Source organism: Macaca fascicularis, chromosome 13, assembly GCF_037993035.2.
Source record: "Macaca fascicularis isolate 582-1 chromosome 13, T2T-MFA8v1.1".
NCBI lineage: Eukaryota > Metazoa > Chordata > Mammalia > Primates > Cercopithecidae > Macaca > Macaca fascicularis.
Window position 1 is genome coordinate 115,157,706 of NC_088387.1, and position 14,976 is coordinate 115,172,681.

The following is a 14,976-nucleotide window of genomic DNA, read 5'->3' on the forward strand; positions in this document are numbered from 1 at the left end:
GAGTTGCAGACAGGCCGGGGCGCTTCTCATGTATCGGATCACCAGCCTCACACCCAGTGCTGTGACTTGGCCACAGGGATGCGGAAGCCCTGTCCTGTCACTGAGGGAGTTTATTTGGAATGAATCAATGAGGTGCCTCACCAGGAGCATCACGTGTTCTGTGCTCCAAGGGCAGTAAGAGAGTGCTCAGGGGAGCAAGCACTGGAGAGCAGTAACTGGAGCCCCATGCTGCACCCACAAGATGATCTAATGCACCATTTAGGGAGCTACCAGGTAAGAGAGAAGCTTTTAGGGAGCCATTGGGTAAAAGAGGAGCTTTGGAAGAGTGTCCAAGCTCCTTTCGGCAGGGCCCACTCTTAACCTTGATCTCTGCGCAGCCCACCCGCTGCCACCTTGCAGGTGAGATACCAAACCCACGTCCTCCTCTGCCTCCTCCTGCGGGATCCACAGAAGCAACTGCCTGATTGGGAAGGCAGCCAGCCTGGGACCCTCTAGAAAATCCACATGGACAGTCCTCCAGAATCATGGACACTGACCTTTCTTCAGTTTTGTCCCTCAGCGTCCCACACACTCCCCACCATGACACAGGAGAGAGGCTACTGCGTTAGCTCAAGGTGCTAGTCACAGTCCAACATTTGTAACTCCCAGAGGCAGCCAGCACTCCACCAAGAACGACCGAAGTGGGCCACACGGGTTATTGTTCAAGGTCTATGCTGAGAGCACTATGAATCACTAAGACATCTGGCTCGAGAACCTTAACCAGCTACTGTCTAAATTGCAACATTCTTTTTTCTCCCAAACTGGGTGGTCACCTGGGTGCGGGGGAGGAAAGCAAGGCAGGCTTGCCCTTGTCCATGCGTTTGTTCCGCTTCTGGCACGGCAGGCAGCTGAGTTACTGGGCTGTGCCCTTCAATCACTTCACTTTGCTTTCTGTCCCTTCACCAGCCCAGAGCAGAGCCCTGCAGAAGGCACTGCTGAGGCCAGGCAGAGCGGTGATCAGGTTCCACCTTCCAGGAAGAGACAGCGTGCCTGGTGCCCCGTGGTGCCTGCGCATGACAGCCTGGCTGCAGAGTACTGTGTGCTTCCATCTGTCACCTTCCAGGGCAATGTGACAGCAGCCCTCCGGCGATCCATCTGCTTCCCTGGAGCTCCATCCCGACTCCCCCACCCCATTCTGTCGTCGCCTAACTGGGCACATCCAAGATTAGGCAGTCTCAGCTGCAGCCCCCAGAAGGAAAGCTAAGAGCCTCACACCAAGCTGCTAAAAAACAGACATGTTGAGATTGAGTGGTGAGAGGCGGGGAGCTAGTGATGGCCCACAGTCCCTGCAAGGCAATATAGAGTGCTAAGATTGGAAAAGGGGTAGGAGGAAACAAGGACATTTTCTTTAACTTAAAAATAAAAGCATTTGCAAAGAGGTAGCTCTCAGAATATGCCTTTCAGTGTCCTCTGGGATCTCAGCAGCGGCCTAGAACCAGAGGGCTCATAAAGTCCAAGTATTTAGAGAGATGACAGCGCCATTCAATCCCAAAAGCACTTGTTGAGGGGCAGTTCTATGCAAAAGTGTGCAGAGTTGCTTGGAGGAAATACAGAGATAAACCATGCGGGGTACCCATTTCCTGCCAATCCCACAGCAGCCTCTATGCAGTGAGCTCTCTGAGACTGGTGTGGTCAACGCCAAGGTGGGCATCAGGTAGACCAGTTTCCCTCTTACTAAGCACAACATCCGGCACTTACCCGCACACAATCACATCCTTCCAGTCACATTTTGCACACAGTTTTGCACAAATATAATGCAAAAGGGAATTGTTTTAAAATACAGTTCCTTCATTCAGCAAATATTTACCAAGTGCCTTCTGACCTCTGAGCACTCTTAACACCGGAGCAGGTGCCAGGCCTTCTACACTGAGCTCAGCCCAGATGCAGCTGGTAAAGCCCTACATGCAGGGCAGAGGGATACAGGATTTAACAGAGGCAAGCACGCGGGACAGAGAAGGGGTTTCTCAACCAGAAGAGCTCCCACGAAGAGCCTGTTGCAGACACTGGACCAAGGGGAGGGAAGAGCCAGTGAGAAACCAGAGCACCAAAGGGCTGTCCAGGGCCACCAATTATTCCTTACATTCCAGTTGGAGTGTGCTGGTGGCCCAAGAGTAAATGAGTCTGCAGCCAGGCCAGGAGCTTCCTCACAGGTTCAGGAAAAGAGTCCAAACTTTGCTCCTGCTCCTGATGCCCTGAGAACTACTGATGGAGTTTTCAACAGAGAATATTTTAATACGCTTGTCATTTTCGCATGATTTTCTACAGTCTGAGACAAGGAAAGCAGTCAGAACTTTGCTGCAGGTAAGTAATAATTTGCAAGTGCCCTGCATATTTTTCGTAGCATATGTATGTGCTGAAAGCTTATCAGACAACGTATGAGCAGACCACCAAGCCCGCCGGAAGCATGCAGGGTTGTTTTTACATTGAAGCTGAGCAGCGTACCAGGATGCCACTAGATTAGAACAGAGTATCCCGAAGCCAGACCTGAGATTAACAGTGGGCCAAGCAAACAAAAATCTCGGTCTAAGATCCAAGAGACCCACATTCAAGACCCTACTGCAAATTAAATTCATGAGACCTTGGACCATTCCATGGTGCCCTAAAGCCTCAGTATCCTCATCTATGATTTGAGTTACTGAGAACTGCCCTGCTTCTCACAGGGCTGTCATGGGGATCTCTGCAATAACCTACAGGAATGACGTCCAAAAAGATGTGTGGTGTACAGACGAGATTAGAGAGCTGAAAGCTGCTTCTTCCAGAGGCACCTCTGACTCTCTAGTTTGGCTATTTCACGACCATTTCAGGTACACACCGTAGATACAGAGGAAGGTGACTAGCCTCAAGGAGTTTACAGGAAAGTAAGTGGCTATAACTGTGCATATTATCCCCCGCCCCCTAAAAAAAAAACAGAAACAAGAAAAGAATTTGCTAGTCGGCAGCCAGGACTCCTTGGTGTCTGACACAATCCTCTATGAATCAGACAACTCCCTTAACATGTAATCTGGGCTATTTTAGAACCCCCAATAAGCTTTCAATGGGTTAGGAGGGATCACCTTATTTTTAAAGGTCCTAGAGGGCTTGAAGCCATGTTGTAATATTTTTATAGCCTCTTTCAGAGTCAGGAGCTGTACGGATTTTGTCCTCACTCTGAATTTAACTAGTACTTAAGTGTGCTGATTATAGCTGCAAACACACTTCTTGTTCCAGTGTGTGGTTGGAGAGGTGGACAGGGAAGAAGCTTTGGAAATTTACAGCACAGAAATAGCATGTGGTCTGTCTGCCTGAAAAGAATCAATCCTTCTGTGGCAACAGCTAGAAGACCAGCAAAGGGCCTGTAGCAAACAAATGACAGCCATTAAAACGGGGCTTCTTGTCACCAAATCCCGGTTTGGGGACACTGGACAGGCTTTTCCAGTCCAGGAGACACCAACAAAGCCAGGAGCAGCCACGGAGCTAGGGTGCAACAGACAGGACGAGTCTGGCTGGAAACTCGGGGGTCATCCAAGCAAAACATTTAGACACAGTGATGATTATAAAGGAAATAATTAAGAAAGAAATTGCACCAGACACTTCCTAACTGGTTTTGCATGAAGAAGCAACTCTATTTGGTTGTGGAAATGAGCTGCGGAGGGGCAGGAGGGCCTGGAATGGGCTGAGAAGAACAGACTTGATCTAGCCACTGGCCAGCCCTGGGACCCCCGCAGGTCTCCGATCCCGCCTCTGTAACATGAAGGCCTTAAATGTAAAGGATGCTCTTTTGCGTTTCATGGAGGGGAACCACGGAGGGGAAGCCTTAGTTGATGGGGGTCACAGGTGCCCTAAACTTATTCCCGTCTCAGCCTGAGCTGAATTTTATTTTCATTTATTTTTAAGACACTGGGCTTCCATAAGACTTCCTTTGGAAAATGGATCACCACAAAACGACTCCCCAAATTTTGAAAACTCTGTACTGCATGATCTCTATGATTTCCTTTAAGCGTTCATATTTGCACACAACAGTGTTGCCTTACAGTAAAAAAATCAAAAGAAAAAAAGGTTTCTTATCTTACCCTAACAGACTCTGTCATTGTGCTATGGACACCCTAATAAACATGTCTGATAATGAAATCCTGATTTGTTCCCAAATTTCAAGTCACACAGAAAAAATAGGGCAAAGAGGCATCTATTTTTAAAATAACACTATCTTTTGGAGAAGGTAGTGCGTGGGTCACCTTATAAATGTTGACATATGTTTACTACAGAAAATAAGGTTTAAAAAATTATAGAATGAAAATAACCTAGAATATCAACTTGATGTTACCAGTGCTATGTTCTTTCCACATTTGCAAAGTGTGTCACATGGCCCTGGACTTAGACGTACATAAGATCTCAGTCCTTCATCTAGTTCACATGATCATAAAATATTTTTTCTACACTGAAAATCTGTGCCTGCTTAATTGGAAATCTACATAAGTGTCATGAAAAACCTATCAGTGAAGAGTTCCCATCTTCTTTGATGCTCCATCCAAATGATTAAACAGGCTTTGAACCAAGGGGCCACCTACGTCTTCAGTTCCAACAAAATCAACAATTGCAGACATCCACTTCCCTCATTATGATGAACTAGATTCTATCAAGATCCTTCCCACCAGAAAATAACTAAAGCCCAGTTAAAACAGACTGAACTAAAAAATGAATAAGCTTATAAACCTGTAAGTGGACTACAGAATTCTAAGGCTCTTAGGGTTTTTAGAAACTGAGAATTGAAGGCTTTTTTTTTTTTTTAATTTTCTGTGCACACAGAAAAATACCAGTGGTGTCTACTAAGAGAAGAGAAACAGAATGTATAACTTCCAAATTATAAAAGAAAAAAGAAGTAATAATATAAAGAAAAAATATATACTTAAAAAACAGGAAACAGCATAAAAGCATGTGGAGAAAAAAAAACCAAATATGTTAAAGATCATAAAAAATAAATGGATTAAGCTTGATAGCCAAAAGAAAGAAATGGCAAAATTAAATTTTAAAAACAGATAAATATACCTAAAACTATAAGAAATTGGAGAAATTAGAAGTCAAAGGATGGAGAAAAGGGATCAAGAAAAATGCCAATCAAAAGAAAGCTATCAGACAAAATAGGCTTTAGAGAATAAAGTCTAACTAGAGAAAAAGAAGGTAATAATTATAAAAGGTTTAATTCATTAAAAAGGCATAAAATTTTAAGTTTGTATACATCAAATAACTTCAAAATATACAAAGCAAAAATTACACTTACTGAGAAAAATGCCAAGTACACCATCGCACTGAGAAAACTCATTATATATGACTTTAAAATGGGAAACATGCAAACTAGTAAAAATGTAGAAAACATGAAAAGCACCGTAAACAATCTTGATGTAATAGATTGTAAAACCCAGAACCAATACACTGGGAATTCACAGTTTTCTCAAACAAACAAACAAACAAAAACAGAACATTCACAAAAGCTGACATTATACTGAGACATAAAGAACAACTCAGCATGAGACATAAAGAACAACTCACGTGTTTTGACCTCAATGCAATTAAGATAGATGTCGATAATGAAAAGATTCCCCATGTTGGAAAATTTTGAAAGACTTATCAGTAACTCATGGGTTATAGAAAAATATGTAACTTAAAAAATATGTAGAACTGAACATTAATGAGAATATTATTTAAGAAAACATATGAGACGCCATTAAAGCAGTAGTGAGAAGAAAATTTTTTTTTGAGATGCAGTTTTGCGCTTTTGTCCCAGGCTGGAGTGCAGTGGCACGATCTTGGCTCACTGCAACCTCCATCTCCTGGGCTCAAGCAATTCTCCTGCCTCAGCCTCCCGAGTAGCTGGGATTACAGGCACCCGCCACCATGCCTCGCTAATTTTTGTATTTTTTAGCAGAGACAGGGTTTCGCCATGTTGGCCAGGCTGGTCTCAAACTCCTGACCTCAGGTGATCCACCAGCTTCGGCATCCCAAAGTGCTGGGATTACAGATGTGAGCCATTGCGTCCAGCCCCGAAAAGAAAATTCATAATCTTAAATGCTTATAGGGCTAAAAATTATTGAGTTGTTTTTAGCTGAACAAGTCAGAAAAGCAACTACAGCCTAAACTCAAGGATAGCAAAAGAAGACCTATAACACACAAAAACAAAAATAAACAAAACACAAGGTAAAGTTACAGTACAGAGGCTCAACAAAGCCAAGAGTGTTTTCCTTTGAAAATCATAATACATGCACAATCTGGCAGGTTCGTTGAGGAAGAAAAAAGAACAACTGTATTGTAATAAATAATAGAAGAGATTTTAAAATCTGTGAATAATTTCATGCTAATTAAATTGAAAAGCAGGGAATTATGAACACACGCCTAAAAGAATACCATTTAACCTGGGTAGCACGGTAAGATTTCATCTCTAAAACATATATATGTGTGTATATATGTATATATAAAATATAAATACACATCTGGATTCTATTTGCTCATTTTTAAATTTTTTTCTTAAGTTATATATATAAACATATGTGAACATATTTTTTTATATATAACATATACATATATACATAAAGCTTAAGAAAACTGACTCAAGAAGAAACGAGTGCAAATAATTTTACGAACTTTGAAAAAAATTGACTAGAAATCTTCCTACAATAAAATCACCAGGTCTCGTTTTCAGTTGAGTACTACCAAAATTTCAAGAGCAGATAATATAAATCGTACACAAAATCTTCTGGTAAATTGGGAAAAACCGGGGGAAAAAAAAAACTTTCCCTCTTCAATCAGACAAAAACAGTTAAGGAAAGAAAAAATATAGGCCAAACTCTCTCATGAGTAAAGAAGCAAAAATTTAAAACAAAATATGAGCAAATGGAATCCAGATGTGTGTCAGATGTGTATTTAAACAAGCTAGATTTATCTTAGAAGTATAAGAGAATTTAACAATAGAATATACTGTAAGTGTAATAGAACATTAAAAAAAAACAGTGAGAACCATATGGTCCTCTTAATAGATGCAGAACAGGCCTTTGATAAAATTCAGCATGCATTTATGATTAAAAACATAAAATACAACTCGACAAATTAGAAACACAAGGTAATTTCCTTAACCTAACAAAGGACATTTACAAATATATGGCGGCAAATATATTCTTAATTAAATTAGAACATTCCCTACAAAACTCAGGCTGAAGGAAAAGATATATGCTATTACTTCAATTCAATATTGTACCTTGGGCTCTAATGCAAAAAAGAAAACAATAAAAAGAAAGAGAAACTATAAGAATTGAAAATGAATAAACAATAATTTCATTATTTAAAAAACACAGTATACATACAAGAATCTATAGACAAAATATTAAGAATACCAAAGGTTTGGTAAAGTGACTAGATGCAAGATCAATATTAAAAAGGTAATTACATTTATACACTCCAGCAAAGATTCCATTTCCAAGGGTATAAAAGAAACTAAGGTACTAGGAGCACATTCAACAAAAGATAAGTAAGGTGTATGGATCTAGAGAAAAGTACAAAACATAGACATTTAAGACATAAATACATGGATAGTGATACAATGCTCATGGATGAGAAAAGTCAGTATCACAGATTATGCCAATTCTTTCTAAACTGACCTACACATTTAATGCAATCCAAGCAACTTCCCAACAAGGGTTTGCTGCTGTTGTCATTGGTGCTGTTAGTTCATAAACTAACTCTAAAATCTCTACAGAGGGCAGAGGACCAGGTTTAGCCAAACGCCACCGAATAACAGGGAAAAGGCTGAAAGCCAAGTGCCAAAACTTACTAGAGAGCTGGAGTCATTAAGAGCATGCTGCATTGACACAGAGGTGGACAATCTAACCAAGTTAATAAAAGAGACACAGGAAAAAAAAAAAAAAAAAAAAAACATGAATACATGGAAATATGACACATAACAGAGTGTGTATTTCAGATAAATAGAGAAAAAGGGCCATTCAATAAATGTTACTAGGTATTGTTTTTCCTTATGAATAAAAATCATATTGGATTCCTCCATTACACACAAAAGTTAATTCTAAATACTTTTTAAACTATTAAATATAAGAGAGTGACTTATGACCTCAGAATACAGAAGACTGTATTAAAAAAAAGGCCCTAACTATAAATGGGCAAGGTTGATACACTCAGCATGTTAAAATCAAGAACTTTTAGTCATTAAAAAGGTAACTTACAGAAAGTGAAAATGGATCGCACAAACTGGGAGGTAATATTTTTAACACATGAAACTAACAATAGTCTTCAGAATACAGGAAAAATGTGTTCAAACCAGTAAGAAAAATACACTCCAATAAAAAAACTAGACCAAAAATACGAGCAGTCATTTTACAGTTTAATGGTGATTAAACATGGGAAAGGAAGCTCAACATTACTGGTACCTTAAATTCATCTTACTATTAATTTGGCAAAAATTAACACACCTAATAATGCTGAGTGTTGGGATAAGAAAGGCATAAATTTTAAAGGAAACTCTTATTCACTGCTGATGGCAATGTGAATTGGCATGATCGCACTTCACAAATCATTATAGCATTTTCTTGCAAACTTAATCGTTAATTAGCTTTTATTTTTCAGGCCCAGCTGTGCTCTTCCTTGGTATATAATCAAGAAAAAAATTGCACCCATGGACCAGGTATGTAGGAACCAAGAATACTAATAGCAGACTGTTTTCTGACAGTAAAGATTGAAAATCATCCAAACATCCAATGGCAGAAGAATGCACGAAGAAACTGATGCTAAGATTATCAAATATCACACAACATGAAATGAATAAATACAGTTACACAAAACAACATGGTTAAATCTTAGAGAACACTGCGTAAGCAAGTCTACCTATAGCACAATATCATTGTTAACGAGTAAAAGGATACGAGGTTTAGCAATAAAGAATGCTTAAAATAGCAAGGGAAGATTAGGAGGTAGCTCAGGGGAAAGGTGGGACACCAGGGCAGCATTATATGGGGGCACCATTCACATCGACAATGCTCTCGTTTGAAAGGAAGGTTCACGGATATTTGCGAATGATGCTCCAAAACTGACATAACGCAGTTTTTCATGTGTCAAATTCTACTGAATACAGCTCTTTAAATGCACTGCTTAAAACAGTAATATGGCAGAATCCTGTTCTAATTAAAAGGCGGGTATCTTTTTATGCCTCCTAAATTTTCTAGAAGGGTAAATAAAAATAAAAATAATAATGGTGATGATGATAGTGGTTTTCTCTGGGGAAGAAGGTAGAAAATTTAAATTTTTACTTAATACACTCTCTGTAGTTTAATAATTTTACTGTGTATGTATATTGATTTTAAAATAAATTATCCACAATTACTTAACTAAGTAATTCCTTAGAGAACTTTTAGAACTCAAAGACAAAAGTTAAGATTAAGAGCAAAGACAGATCCTGAATGAATTTCGAAAATCCAATGTTGATTCGTCAATGAATTGAAAGAACACAGAAACGGTCCGGCTGAGTGCAGGTCTCTAAAAGGGAAGTCCCAGGTAACGCCCACACCCTACTCACTCCGTGGCCTCTTCGAGGAGAGACTCAGCTCTCTGCTAAAGAGGCCTAGACTGCCTCCGGGGTCAGCTCGCAAAGTCTGTGGATTTCATGATCCTTTTAATACAGAGGATGTCCTTTAATTCCTGTCCTATATAAGAACCTTCCTCGGACGATGCACTTTCGATTTATTCTCTATTCTACCAGAAGTTTCTTGATTTCCTTTAAAAAAAAAAAAAAAAAAAAAGGAAAGGAAGGGGAGGGGAGGGGAGGGGACTGTGAAATGCCTTCCCCAGGTTAACCCCTTCTTCAAAGATTCTGAAATGTGATTTTTTTCCCCCATTCTGGAAACATTTATGTACAGACCTCCTGCTTGTAGTTAATCCTCACATTCAGTTGACTTATTCACATAGTGGAGAAATGTTTAACAGCAGGCTCTTCATTCTGATTCTTCAAAACCTCAAATTGCATCTGACTTTTTCTTTCTGGGAAGTGTTGGTGATAATATGACACTCTCTGGGGCTGACTTTAGCCGGCACCGAAGTTTTCAACTTGAATTGGGCAAAGAGGACCCAGAAGAAAAATCAAAAGCACCATGTGGTCATCCCGCATGGCCTACGCTTTCAGGGATGGACAGGCACCCCAGAGCCCACTGGTGCCTCTCCTCTGTCCCCAATGACCTCATCCACTAATGGACTTCACAGTCATGTTCCTAGTCTCTGCAAAATAATTCATCTGATTTCAATATGTGCTTCTTCCCACAGCTGGACACCATTATTTTTGGTACTCAAGATCTCTTCTGAAGCACATGAAACACCAGCTGATAGCCCTTAAAATGGCTCCTCCAAAACACCAATGTCCAGAAATGATCCACTCCACTCCCACCACGCCCATGCCCATCTGGACCCTGGAGAGTCTTGCAATCCTAAATCACTTCCATTTGGAATCAAGATATTTTCCAAGATGTTCTTATCTTCCCTGCTTTCCTGGTGCTAAGAGTCACCTCCTAAGAGTCCCTCCCAAATTTTTACCAGGCAGACAGGTAATGTGAGATTTGGAAATGGAGCATCCTGGGCTTGTTTCAACTCCACCAATGGCCCGCCCGTTGCCTCATCTTGAGCAAGCCTTGTTCAGTCTCAGTTTTCTCAGCTGGATGACGGGAAACACCGTAGCTCACAGGGGCATTGTGTAAGCTGGCAAAATAACCATGCAGATGGAAGTGCATTTATAAACATCAAAGTGATAAACAAATGATCGCTGTCCGCAGCAACCATGAGGTATTTCATGCATCCCTAGACCTCTGGGCAGGATCCAAACTTGCGTGGCTCCAAGAGCTTGAGAATCAAAATCAACCTCCTCTAAGGTTGTCCCTTCTCTCTGTGCTGTGACAGAAGATATCCCTCAGCCAGATCTGGATCTCCCAAATTCCTGCAGCACCATCAGAGTATTCTCCCCTAAGACAATAAAACATGTAGACCATCTCCACACCCAGTATTCCTTGCAGCTGGGAGCAACAGAGCTTGCTGGTATCTTGTTTGTATCTGCTGAGTTTCCACCATTTAGCATGGTTGCACCAGCTGCACACACTGACCTCCTTCCCTCTTCCCTCGGGACCTAGACTGGGCTGCAGGTGGTCATTTTGTGTGCTTTTAGTTCTTAGCCCATAGTTAACATGTGAGTGGCTAATATCTGAACGTTGATCACACGTTACGAACAATTTCCCCATCCTTCAATACATCTGATCGTTAGAGACAGCATCTGCCGTTCCCATTGTACAGTGAACAAATCCAAGAGGGCTGTGGCTTCTCCAGATCACGTGGGCAGGACGGGGCAGAGCCAGGCCTCACCGACTCTCCAGCTCCACCTCTTCCCACAGACCCTCTCATCGGCACTGTGTGGCCTGCAGCAGAGGCTGTCCCTTTTTTTGGCTTAAATACGGCTTAAAATAATTTTTAAAAACTACTCAGGCCCTTTGCACGTGCCCTCAGTTGCCATCCAAAAAATTCATAAGAACTACAAATCACTGAAAATGATATAACTTCTGGCATATTGCCTTTTGAAAAATAAGTCAAGTTCAGTTGAAAACGATTTAATTTTGGCCTATCACTAAGTTTTATATATGCAGAAACTTTCTTCTTGGGCAGAAATTTTATAGCATTCCTTTATCTCTCTGAAACTATATTAGCATTGTTATTCTCCTGACATAATTTTCACTTCATGTAATGTAAGCTAGGATTCTTTGTCTATATTTTATCAGCGTAAGTATTTTACTGATTTTAAAAATTAAGAAAAGTATTAATTTTTGAAATAGCTTGTTACCATAAGGTTCCAACTATTAAAAATTACTGCAATTGTAATGATTACATAATTAATAAAAACAGGATAAATATGAAATTAATGTAATTTCTTAAATCTAAAAAATAAACTTCTATTGAAAATAGAAGAATTTGGATTTTTTTCTCTTTAAGTTTGTGTATCTACAGATAAATATTACTTATGTGTATAATAAGACTCAATTCGGCCAGGCGCGGTGGCTCAAGCCTGTAATCCCAGCACTTTGGGAGGCCGAGACGGGCGGATCACGAGGTCAGGAGATCGAGACCATCCTGGCTAACACGGTGAAACCCCGTCTCTACTAAAAATACAAAAAACTAGCCGGGCGAGGTGGCGGCGCCTGTAGTCCCAGCTACTCGGGAGGCTGAGGCAGGAGAATGGCGGGAACCCGGGAGGCGGAGCTTGCAGTGGGCTGAGATCCGGCCACTGCACTCCAGCCCGGGCGGCAGAGCGAGACTCCGTCTCAAAAAAAAAAAAAAAAAAAAAAAAAGACTCAATTCAAGATCAATTTTGTTCCAATTTTTCACTTTTATAGCTATAATAACTTCACTACGTTGTTCACATACATACACAGATGGACTAGAAGATACACTGTAAAAATGAAACTCAAGTCCTGAACTTCTACATGTATGCCAAAAATCATGTAGTAATCAAAGAAAAACTAACTCTAAGTGATCAGCTGACAACTTAATCAGCAGATATTCCCACAAAAGTAAACCTTGGGGAACCACCAGATATGTAAATAATGAACAACCAAGATATTAGTCATTCAAGCCCAGTTTCTGGGAAATACATCGAGAGACTATACTAAGACTTTATAAATAATTGTACTCATTACTTTTTCACTTGGAGGCACCTTGTTTAAGTCAATATACTCAGAACGAGCCTGAAAAAAAACTTAATACACGATTTTATTATTAAAAATGTTTCAGTTACATGTTTGTCAATATTATTTGTATATTTAGCTCATTCTAATAACCTAAGAAACAAAGGAGGTTCTCACTGTCAAATCGATCAACCCTATGTTCTATCAGAAGAGGTTTCACCTTATTTTTAAATTCAAATAAATGTTTTTACATTGACTATATATTTATGTACATATAATTATAGGTATTATATTTATTTATATCATATATATTTACAGAGAGAGAAAGAAAAAAGGAAAAGTAATTTTTAAAGCACTGAGAGATAAATTATGAAACATAACTCATCAAACAGATTATTAAAATCAGTAAGGTCAGGTTTAAATCAAGATTGAGGTGATTGAATTATGTTACCCATTTTATAACAAATTATAAAGGCAAGATACTAATGGTGTTCTCATTTATACTTAATAAAGTAGTGTTAAATTGAGCTAAAATTAGACGTTATTGATGAAGCTGTAAGTCTGAGAGCAGGCATGATATTTCTTTAACGAATGTATATGCATGTGTCTATGAAGCTCTGTTGTTAGGCTTTTGGGAATAATCAAAAGAAATATATGTTTAAAATAAGAACAAAAATACATTTGTTTTTGTTAAGCCTCATGACGCAACATTTCCTGCTAGGTCTTCTTCCCTTTATCCCAGAAGCAGATATCACCCAATCAACCATCCAGAACCCTTTTGTTTTGAATCACATCACTACCCTTGACACATCTGAATGGTTCTCCCTGCCCAGGAGACAGATTCTACCTCCTCCCGACAGGAAATCTTCAGACTCCAGGCTCCAAGCGGCCCCCAGCCCTGCTGTTCCAGGGCCCAGGTTCTTCTCATCTCTTTCCTCACAGCAGGCTCAGAACTGCCTTGGTTGTGAGAATTCTTCTAACAGTCAGCACCCATTTCCCATTGTCTTAGTTTTACTCTGGCCTGTGCCCAAGTTTTGGGAACTGGAGTCCACATCCTCAGCTTGTCAACATTACCCAAAAAAAAAAAAGAAAATCAACAAAAAAACCCACAATCTTACAAACAGAAGTCGGCCTGTGTCTCCTCATTTATCCTGGGGGCCTCAAGCATGGGACCTTGCACATCATGGGTGCTCATTAAATGCCAACTTGATCTTTCTAGAGAAATCTATACTGCCATAGAAAACAGGCACTTGCTGTTCTCTTGCCAGCAGTTCTCCGGCCCCTCCAATTTGGCAGGTATACACACCCGGAAGGCTCAGAGAAGAGTGACCCAGCAACAGACTGACTTAACACCATAGCCTAGAGCACAGAACACGGAGGAAAATGGCCCAAAGTGCTGAAAAACAAAACAAACCCCAGAAAACTGTAACTGAGCTAAATGTGGAAAATGTGGTTACGATTGGTTTTAACGATACCATCAGCCGCTGCATCTCAGAAGAGCGTCTCTGTTTCCATTTCTAAAAATACTGCTCATTTCTCCACGTCAGGAACTCTGAATCCAGGAGGAACTAGAGCAAGGCATTGATCTTTTCGCTTCCAGTTCATGCTTTAAAAACGACCTTTGCCCTAAAGGCCAACTAGCCAAAGGCAGACCAGCAATGAGCCGGCCACATAAAGCTGCAGTTCCCAAACGTGGCGGGTCCCAAGGCTGAGTGATGGCCAGGGCTAAGGCCAAGTTTTTAACCGACGATTTCTTTTCTTTTTAAACTACTGATATTTCCCACTTGGGAAAAACAAAACAACAAAACCAAACAGAATAAAAACCTGTATTTCAGATTTAGCTACATCAGTCATAGAAGGCTGGACTGAGGCTGTTTTACAGTCCATGAAAATCATCTCTCTTTATAAATCCCGAACATTTAAAAACATCTTTGCTCACGCTGGAGTGTCATTTTCTAGTATTTTGGCCATTTCACCATGACTCTTTTGTGAATATGAAGCCATTTCACAGTTCTTGGAATTTGTTTGAGACAGATTCCCAAACAGAGCGTCCCGGGAGGTGGGCGTGGCCAACAGACAGAACACAGAATTCCACTTGGCCTCATGATGAGTTTTCTCCAGGGTTCTTTACTGTCTCCCTCACACCTGAGGAGGCCCTATCTCGGGACCAGCAAAAGCACTGCAGGGAAAGATGCAGTAATCCTAATATGTTAATGTTAAGATTAAAAAATAAACATAAAGTTAGAATGCATTT

General features: G+C 40.3%; 1 protein-coding gene across 13 annotated transcripts in view; it reads right to left on the reverse strand.

The window, feature by feature from the left end:
* Window positions 1-14,976, reverse strand: part of RNF144A (ring finger protein 144A) — a 424,395-nt gene that overhangs the window by 383,524 nt on the left and 25,895 nt on the right. Inside the window, exon 1 of one of the 13 annotated variants that reach the window (XM_005576616.4) lies at window positions 9,587-9,767. The exons of the other annotated variants lie outside the window; for them this stretch is intronic. The gene's annotated coding sequence lies outside the window, so the exon portion shown is untranslated. Of the gene's footprint in view, window positions 1-9,586; window positions 9,768-14,976 lie in introns of those variants that run through there. 13 annotated transcript variants of the gene reach the window in all.